The 10601-nt window shown below is 34.1% G+C and overlaps 2 long non-coding RNA genes across 2 annotated transcripts; both read right to left on the reverse strand.

The window, feature by feature from the left end:
• LOC110911239 lies at positions 1-3351 on the reverse strand. Its single transcript, XR_002576903.2, has 3 exons — positions 2510-3351; positions 1280-1367; positions 1-218 (listed from the first exon to the last, which is right to left on the reverse strand). It is a non-coding gene; the product is annotated as an uncharacterized LOC110911239 (long non-coding RNA).
• Positions 3352-6066: 2715 nt separating this feature from the next.
• LOC110911240 lies at positions 6067-9425 on the reverse strand. The gene is made up of 3 exons (XR_002576904.2): positions 8584-9425; positions 7355-7422; positions 6067-6319 (listed from the first exon to the last, which is right to left on the reverse strand). It is a non-coding gene; the product is annotated as an uncharacterized LOC110911240 (long non-coding RNA).
• Between the last annotated feature and the right edge of the window lie 1176 nt (positions 9426-10601).

A 10601-nucleotide genomic window follows, 5' to 3' on the forward strand; every position in this document is an offset into this window, starting at 1 on the left:
TTTGTAAAAATACGGGTTTGTTTAAACTTTACAATTTTAAAATAATACAACATAACATAATTGAGTACGTCGTTTAAACATTTCAAAAGTTGTTTAGCAAACAGTTTACATCATAAACATTGTTTAAACCGAGTTGATTTATGCGGAAGCTTCAAGAGTATGTGTTCGGTCCTTCAAAAGTTGCTTGATCGTCACCCATAATCCTTGAGTACCTAAGACTGAAATGTTTACATAAACATTTATATTAGAATGCTTAGAAATGATACTTGATCGAAACTACGATCGAAATGAATTTGAAAATTTACAATTATATAAAATTTATAAACATTCAGGCCCTACCGTAACTTACGGTTTCACCGTAAGTTACGGTGGTCAATTTCCAATAATGGTCCACCGTAAACCAGTAGACTCACACCGTAAGCTCCTGACCTCTACCGTAACTTACGGTACTACCGTAACTTACGGTAGTCCCTGTAAATCCATCTTTTGGTTGCTTTGTTCATTATACTCAAGCCTAAATCTCGGATTTCGCTCTTTCTAACATACCAATACATTAGTTTCTCGAAATTCTAATATGTTACATATGAACCAATATCAAAGATCAATCAATCATATTCAAAATATCATGCATATCACGTTATATCAATTTACTAATGTGCAAGGTTCAAATTACGGGTTTCTTATGAATTCTTAACCCGTTTTACCTATCTACTCCTTTTGACCCGTGAAGGGAAGTTAAACACTTTTAACTATACATCTATATATATAAGCGTACCTGGCTCGGGTCAACATATTGACCCGTTTTAAGACCTTGTCTCTATAATATGCTAATTCATAGCCTCGCTAATTCATAAACCAATTACCCTGCGAGCATGAGACTCGACATACACTTATTAGTCGTTAATTGTCAAATGGTATAAATATTACCATTTGACCCGTTTGGTCTAGACTACCAAATATTTTGTGCTTAATATTAAATGGTGTTGTTTTAAACTTCAACTCTTTTTCGTCTACACACGACTAATTCGTCGTTTTACTCTTTTTACTCGTTTAGGCTTACCTTAATAAGTAGCCATTCAAAAACTCATTTTATATATACGTCATCTCGTGACCAATTACCATTTCGCCCATTTTACCATTAAACATGGTTTATCATTATTTTATATGTCCCGACCCGTTTCATTTCGTGTCGGAACCATATTTCAAATATAGCTTTTGTCGTATTTACAACCTATGAATAAACACATAACTTACAAAAGAGGGCGTAAGCTTTACTTACCTCGCATCCAAATTACGCTTTCCTTTTCGTACTTGCTCCGTTTGACCCGCTTCATTCCAAGCCTCCATCTAGCTTGTCAAGAGTCAAACTATCATCATAATTCACAAGGTGGTTAGATTAGTCATTATAACCACGACTATTCCACCTTACGTGTTTTCTATGTCAAAACTACTATTCGACTCCGTCCATGGTTAGTTTAACTATTCAAAAGTTAACTACCCTTAATTATATGATATGTGCATATAAGCTAAATCGACTTCATAATTAAAATTTGTATTACCCCACATCACACATAATTAGTCGAACTAGGAAATTACGCGTTTGATTCATAATTTCAACATATGAACATTGTGGGCATAATTTATAATATCAACAATCAAGTTTCGTATCACTGAAAATAGGCTGTTTTTGGTGACCTGTTTAACCTGTTTACAAGTCTTCAAAAATTATGATTTTTTTATGTGGCGTACCTCTCGGAGGGGTAGCCCTTGTGTTAAAATTTCAAGATCTAACTCTTTACCAAAAATTCGTAAAAATTCATCTACTAAGCTGCAATCAGATTCGTCACTTCTGACTGCAGCTTACGGAAAAATTCATTAAAAAATTCCTCGTTTATTCGATTGACGAAATTCCAATTGGAGATTCTTCTAATAACTTAATACTTTCCACAGTAAGAATTTGAGATCATAACTCAATCCCTAAATTGAGTTATGACATTCGTAATGGGCTGCAAATTCTGCCAGAAAACGCAGCTTGAACCTTTGATACGGAAAAATTCATAAAACGCTCAATTTTAGTCGAAAAAATGCGATTCCAGTGGGGTTTTAAAGATATTTCCTGGAATTACATTTTAGACTCAAGAAACAAACGTTTTTGTCACGTTTTGTCCATGTTACAGCCAATACAATTCGGCTGTAAATTCTGATCAGAAGCTGTTTGAATTCAGTTTTCAATCGAAACATGTTTATGATATTATAGCACTATTTTTAGCCATCAAAAACCCTAAAAACATCACATTACACGAATTTAGCATCATCACACTTATCACCTTCAATGGTGATCATGAATTCACAAGATTTAGACCTAATTTCATCATATGCTTCTCTAGGGTTTACTCCTAGACACTACAATGTTCCTATTTCATCATATAACGAACATGCATCAACAAATTTCGAATATCCTAAATTCATGAGAATTTCAAGTAGAGAATTAACATCAAATTTTACATACCTTACAACCCCCTTGCAATGGGGATCAGTAATCTATGCTCGATTTTCGTTTTGGACCAGATTTGCACCTCCAATTTGAGAGTTTTAGTAAGGATTTTAGGGTTTGAAGAAACACATCGCCTCCTGCTTCTTTGTACGACCAGACATCCCCAAATGGGGTGTTTGGTTTTTATTTTAATTAAATTAGCAACATAAGTTTCGATTTTAACATCTTTGGCCCCTTCATTTTCCTTAGTTCATAATTTAAGTGTTTTAACCCACTCATAAGTCACTATCTAACTAGGTTAGAATTATTCCTAGTTAGCTTAGTAGGTTCGGGAAGTCGTAACCCCTTTTACTTTAAGTCCCGTTAAATCGGGCCTTTTATAAACTTAATTACTTAAAACTTTGATTCGTTTTTATTTAATATTAGGATTTCTTATTTAAATCCAAATATTTGCCGGGTTATTTTTACTAATAACGGTACGTTACCCGTCTTTTAGTATTAACAGAGTTTAATTACCAAGCCCGTTTTCGGGGTGTTACAAGTCTACCCCCCTTAAAGAGGTTTCGTCCTCGAAACCTTGCTTACATAGTTCATTGAGTTCTAAACTCAATGCGTTTGACCTGAGTAATCTCTTAAGCATTATTCATATTTTAACCAATTGTTAGTATTACCAGAAAAATTTTGGTAATATCTTTTTGGTTACAGAACCTCTACGTACCTCATACGACATAATGTAATTTGAAATAACGTAATTCCGTTATTTCTACTAGTTTAGTTAACTTAGCGATTTCCATCGCTTTTATATATTATCGAACTCTTGGTGAATCCGTTACCTTGACCCGTTTAAAGGTCTTTAGTGAAATATTTCACTTTTAGCAATAATTTCTTTTGTTTTCAGATTTATTTATTCGGTTCAGTTATACCGAATCCACCGCTTACAAGCAAACCAATTTTTTTATTGATTTGAATTACTTGCCTTAACCGGTCTTACTAACTAGACTTATTAGTCCCGTTACTTCTCACCGCTCGCTTGGTTATAACGTGATTTTACTTCACATTACATTTCCTAACCGTGATCGTGTCACATCGTGTTTAGTTTGTATCAACCTTTCATTTTCGAAAATATCACTTTTCGAATATATCGTCTTGCGCCTATCAGTGTCAAGACTTGTATCTTTCATGCTTACTATTTAAATTCCTATCAGAATTTATGTTTGTAAAAACGCTATTTCTTACTAAAACCGAAGTTTTAGTTTTAGGATCTTCTCTTTAACTTTTGTCAATTATCCATACCAGGATATTGACAGTCCATAATTTATTCTTTTACAGTCTTAGTTTTATGCGGGGATTCTCAACCGATTCCCTCGCTTTATCTAATTAACCCGTAGGTTTTTATCACTTAGCCTTATGGGCTATTTTGATTAGACTTTCACCTCTTTAGGGTGAAGTCCTTATAACTTCTTTCTAATCATGACCCGTGGGTCGTTTTAGTCCCGTAGATCTTTCATTTGTTTGTAACCCTAAAGGTATGTTGATCCCGTAGATCACTCCTTACTCATGTCATTCTTAAAACACATGTTTGGTGTCAAGGCACCCTGTTTTTGTTCGAAGAATTATTTGGTTTCAAGCTTAGGTCCCGTTAACCTTAATTGTAGTTTCATGGCTATAATTGTTTTCTTTCGGACGATTTTCCGATTTTATGACTTCTCACGTCATTTATGCGTCAGTTCTTCTTATGCTTACTGTTATTTGATTTGCATATATTCTTATTTGGTTATATCCCATTACCGGGCTCATTATTCTCTTGCATTTAACGCTACCTTTCTCTGGCTAGCGCTCACTTGTGCCATTCGGCGTTATATTGTATTCAACCTGTTTGACTTATTAATGTGAAATCCATCACTTATAAACAATCAACTTTATTCTTTATTCAACCCATTCGACTTCGAATAGTTGAACATATTTACTCACAATTTCTATATACGAGATTTTATAGTCATAACTCGTAATCCGAGTCTTTTGACTTTAAATTCGTGTTCCCGTTTCTCGGTTTACGCATGTTTCTAAATCCTTACCCATCAACCGGGTACTTTACCGAAGTCATTATTAGTGCAAGCATTCCGGTATACATTAAGATTTCGTTTTAATTTGTTTGGTTGTCTTAGCGAAATCCATTGCTTTTATTCAACCAAACCTTTATTCTTTATTTGACCATCCTTGACAGTCTTATAAACTATGAATGATGATTATCATCATCATTATTTCTTTACTACGACCAAAGTCAACGACTTTGATCGTTTTTCTCATGTGGGCAATACCTTTGTTTCTATGACCCCGCGGGTCATTTATACTTTGGTTTTACAATGCCCTTTTTGTCTACCATGGTTGTTTCGTCCAAAATGACTTATGTCACGAATTTCCTTGGGTCTTTTGTTTCTATGTGCGCCATACAACGTTTTTATGGTTCCCGCGAAAACCATTTATACGAGTATGCCCATAAGATTTCTTGACCCTAAGGATCCTTTAAATTTTCATTCATCTTGACCTTACTACATCGGACATAACTGCGCTCATTATAATAAGCTCATGCTATCATGTGTTCACTACTTACTTGGCCAGAGTAAGCGATCAACACATGGTACGCGTGACCTTATTATAATTACCACATCACGTCCCATGTAAGTAACTCCTCAAATTATCTCCATATTTATGATTTCATTTGGTAAAACTTTATTTAATTGTTAGTTAACAATTATTAGTTTTAGTCGTTTATCCTTGAACATTTAAAATGTCCCTTTTTATAAACATTTATTCACATTCGTTGATGTGATCATTACTTTTCTCAATAGGATTTATATTGAGAATACTTACTTGGATGATCACTCTCGTCCAAGTTTCTATATAAACTGAATTCTGTTATTGTCTTGTTATTCACAATTTGTGAATAATACATATTCTCTACTGAATTTCTCTTGGAAACGTCATCCTGGATAGGACCTATCCAGGTTTTCCAAGTTTCATATTCTATATGCAACTGTCATTCACTATGTATTTGTTGCATATTACTGTTTGTACTATAAGTTTAAAATGTGCACCTGGTAATGCTTGCCCCAACGGGCATTCCTTGCCATTACTTATTTGCGATCGTTACGCGATTTAAGTCCTTGATGAGTATGCTCTTCTTGTCACATCTCGAACCGTTCCATCGTCATATCCGCAATTTGTTAAACTCTCGCTATCTTCAGATGCGAGTGTCCTTCAATTAAAACATTTACAAGAATTAGTAATATCAACTTCAATAATCGCCCGTATTATAATACAAGGCTTATCTACTATACGCGTCAACGCGCGCAATTTTGTCAACTATATTTATCATTTAATTGAGGTAACGTGTATCACACGATAACCCTATGTGTTGTTCACAACATTTCAACACATAACAAACCATTAATATACATGTACTTACCGGATTTGCGATCAAGCCTCGAACCAAACACAATTTACTCTTTAACCATGAGCTCTGATACCAATTTGTAACACCCTTGTCATTATTTAATGGTTTTTGTAAAGTATACGACAAACAACATGTAATTATGACTACATATACTTTGTAAAAATACGGGTTTGTTTAAACTTTACAATTTTAAAATAATACAACATAACATAATTGAGTACGTCGTTTAAACATTTCAAAAGTTGTTTAGCAAACAGTTTACATCATAAACATTGTTTAAACCGAGTTGATTTATGCGGAAGCTTCAAGAGTATGTGTTCGGTCCTTCAAAAGTTGCTTGATCGTCACCCATAATCCTTGAGTACCTAAGACTGAAATGTTTACATAAACATTTATATTAGAATGCTTAGAAATGATACTTGATCGAAACTACGATCGAAATGAATTTGAAAATTTACAATTATATAAAATTTATAAACATTCAGGCCCTACCGTAAGGTCAATTTCCAATAATGGTCCACCGTAAACCAGTAGACTCACACCGTAAGCTCCTGACCTCTACCGTAACTTACGATACTACCGTAACTTACGGTAGTCCCTGTAAATCCATCTTTTGGTTGCTTTGTTCATTATACTCAAGCCTAAATCTCGAATTTCGCTCTTTCTAACATACCAATACATTAGTTTCTCAAAATTCTAATATGTTACATATGAACCAATATCAAAGATCAATCAATCATATTCAAAATATCATGCATATCACGTTATATCAATTTACTAATGTGCAAGGTTCAAATTACGGGTTTCTTATGAATTCTTAACCCGTTTTACCTATCTACTCCTTTTGACCCGTGAAGGGAAGTTAAACACTTTTAACTATACATCTATATATATAAGCGTACCTGGCTCGGGTCAACATATTGACCCGTTTTAAGACCTTGTCTCTATAATATGCTAATTCATAGCCTCGCTAATTCATAAACCAATTACCCTGCGAGCATGAGACTCGACATACACTTATTAGTCGTTAATTGTCAAATGGTATAAATATTACCATTTGACCCGTTTGGTCTAGACTACCAAATATTTTGTGCTTAATATTAAATGGTGTTGTTTTAAACTTCAACTCTTTTTCGTCTACACATGACTAATTCGTCGTTTTGCTCTTTTTATTCGTTTAGGCTTACCTTAATAAGTAGCCATTCAAAAACTCATTTTATATATAGGTCATCTCGTGACCAATTACCATTTCGCCCATTTTACCATTAAACATGGTTTATCATTATTTTATATGTCCCGACCCGTTTCATTTCGTGTCGGAACCATATTTCAAATATAGCTTTTGTCGTATTTACAACCTATGAATAAACACATAACTAACAAAAGAAGGCGTAAGCTTTACTTACCTCGCATCCAAATTACGCTTTCCTTTTCGTACTTGCTCCGTTTGACCCGCTTCATTCCAAGCCTCCATCTAGCTTGTCAAGAGTCAAATTATCATCATAATTCACAAGGTGGTTAGATTAGTCATTATAACCACGACTATTCCACCTTACGTGTTTTCTATGTCAAAACTACTATTCGACTCCGTCCATGGTTAGTTTAACTCTTCAAAAGTTAACTACCCTTAATTATATGATATGTGCATATAAGCTAAATCGACTTCATAATTAAAATTTGTATTACCCCACATCACACATAATTAGTCGAACTAGGAAATTACGCGTTTGATTCATAATTTCAACATATGAACATTGTGGGCATAATTTATAATATCAACAATCAAGTTTCGTATCACTGAAAATAGGCTGTTTTTGGTGACCTGTTTAACCTGTTTACAAGTCTTCAAAAATTATGATTTTTTTATGTGGCGTACCTCTCGGAGGGGTAGCCCTTGTGTTAAAATTTCAAGATCTAACTCTTTACCAAAAATTCGTAAAAATTCATCTAATAAGCTGCAATCAGATTCGTCACTTCGGACTGCAGCTTACGAAAAAATTCATTAAAAATTCCTCGTTTATCCGATTGACGAAATTCCAATTGGAGATTCTTCTAATAACTTAATACTCTCTACAGTAAGAATTTGAGATCATAACTCAATTCCTAAATTGAGTTATGACATTCGTAATGGGCTGCAAATTCTGCTAGAAAACGCAGCTTGAACCTTTGATACGGAAAAATTCATAAAACGCTCAATTTTAGTCGAAAAAATGCGATTCCAGTGGGGTTTTAAAGATATTTCCTGGAATTACATTTTAGACTCAAGAAACAAACGTTTTTGTCAGGTTTTGTCCACGTTACAGCCAATACAATTCGGCTGTAAATTCTGATCAGAAGCTGTTTGAATTCAGTTTTCAATCGAAACATGTTTATGATATTATAGCACTATTTTTAGCCATCAAAAACCCTAAGAACATCACATTACACGAATTTAGCATCATCACACTTATCACCTTCAATGGTGATCATGAATTCACAAGATTTAGACCTAATTTCATCATATGCTTGTCTAGGGTTTACTCCTAGACACTACAATGTTCCTATTTCATCATATAACGAACATGCATCAACAAATTTCGAATATCCTAAATTCATGAGAATTTCAAGTAGAGAATTAACATCAAATTTTACATACCTTACAACCCCCTTGCAATGGGGATCAGTAATCTATGCTCGATTTTCGTTTTGGACCAGATTTGCACCTCCAATTTGAGAGTTTTAGTAAGGATTTTAGGGTTTGAAGAAACCCATCGCCTCCTGCTTCTTTGTACGACCAGACATCCCCAAATGGGGTGTTTGGTTTTTGTTTTAATTAAATTAGCAACATAAGTTTCGATTTTAACATCTTTGGCCCCTTCATTTTCCTTAGTTCATAATTTAAGTGTTTTAACCCACTCATAAGTCACTATCTAACTAGGTTAGAATTATTCCTAGTTAGCTTAGTAGGTTCGGGAAGTCGTAACCCCTTTTACTTTAAGTCCCGTTAAATCGGGCCTTTTATAAACTTAATTACTTAAAACTTTGATTCGTTTTTATTTAATATTAGGATTTCTTATTTAAATCCAAATATTTGCCGGGTTATTTTTACTAATAACGGTACGTTACCCGTCTTTTAGTATTAACAGAGTTTAATTACCAAGCCCGTTTTCGGGGTGTTACAAGTCTACCCCCCTTAAAGAGGTTTCGTCCTCGAAACCTTGCTTACATAGTTCATTGAGTTCTAAACTCAATGCGTTTGACCTGAGTAATCTCTTAAGCATTATTCATATTTTAACCAATTGTTAGTATTACCAGAAAAATTTTGGTAATATCTTTTTGGTTACAGAACCTCTACGTACCTCATACGACATAATGTAATTTGAAATAACGTAATTCCGTTATTTCTACTAGTTTAGTTAACTTAGCGATTTCCATCGCTTTTATATATTATCGAACTCTTGGTGAATCCGTTACCTTGACCCGTTTAAAGGTCTTTAGTGAAATATTTCACTTTTAGCAATAATTTCTTTTGTTTTCAGATTTATTTATTCGGTTCAGTTATACCGAATCCACCGCTTACAAGCAAACCAATTTTTTTATTGATTTGAATTACTTGCCTTAACCGGTCTTACTAACTAGACTTATTAGTCCCGTTACTTCTCACCGCTCGCTTGGTTATAACGTTATTTTACTTCACATTACATTTCCTAACCGTGATCGTGTCACATCGTGTTTAGTTTGTATCAACCTTTCATTTTCGAAAATATCACTTTTCGAATATATCGTCTTGCGCCTATCAGTGTCAAGACTTGTATCTTTCATGCTTACTTTTTAAATTCCTATCAGAATTTATGTTTGTAAAAACGCTATTTCTTACTAAAACCGAAGTTTTAGTTTTAGGATCTTCTCTTTAACTTTTGTCAATTATCCATACCAGGATATTGACAGTCCATAATTTATTCTTTTACAGTCTTAGTTTTATGCGGGGATTCTCAACTGATTCCCTCGCTTTATCTAATTAACCCGTAGGTTTTTATCACTTAGCCTTATGGGCTATTTTGATTAGACGTTCACCTCTTTAGGGCGAAGTCCTTATAACTTCTTTCTAATCATGACCCGTGGGTCGTTTTAGTCCCGTAGATCTTTCATTTGTTTGTAACCCTAAAGGTTATGTTGATCCCGTAGATCACTCCTTACTCATGTCATTCTTAAAACACATGTTTGGTGTCAAGGCACCCTGTTTTTGTTCGAAGAATTATTTGGTTTCAAGCTTAGGTCCCGTTAACCTTAATTGTAGTTTCATGGCTATAATTGTTTTCTTTCGGACGATTTTCCGATTTTATGACTTCTCACGTCATTTATGCGTCAGTTCTTCTTATGCTTACTGTTATTTGATTTGCATATATTCTTATTTGGTTATATCCCATTACCGGGCTCATTATTCTCTTGCATTTAACGCTACCTTTCTCTGGCTAGCGCTCACTTGTGCCATTCGGCGTTATATTGTATTCAACCTGTTTGACTTATTAATGTGAAATCCATCACTTATAAACAATCAACTTTATTCTTTATTCAACCCATTCGACTTCGAATAGTTGAACATATTTACTCACAATTTCTATATACGAGATTTTATAGTCATAACTCGTAATCCGAGTCTTTTGACTTTAAATT

Source organism: Helianthus annuus, chromosome 15 (genome assembly GCF_002127325.2).
Source record: "Helianthus annuus cultivar XRQ/B chromosome 15, HanXRQr2.0-SUNRISE, whole genome shotgun sequence".
Classification (NCBI taxonomy): domain Eukaryota; kingdom Viridiplantae; phylum Streptophyta; class Magnoliopsida; order Asterales; family Asteraceae; genus Helianthus; species Helianthus annuus.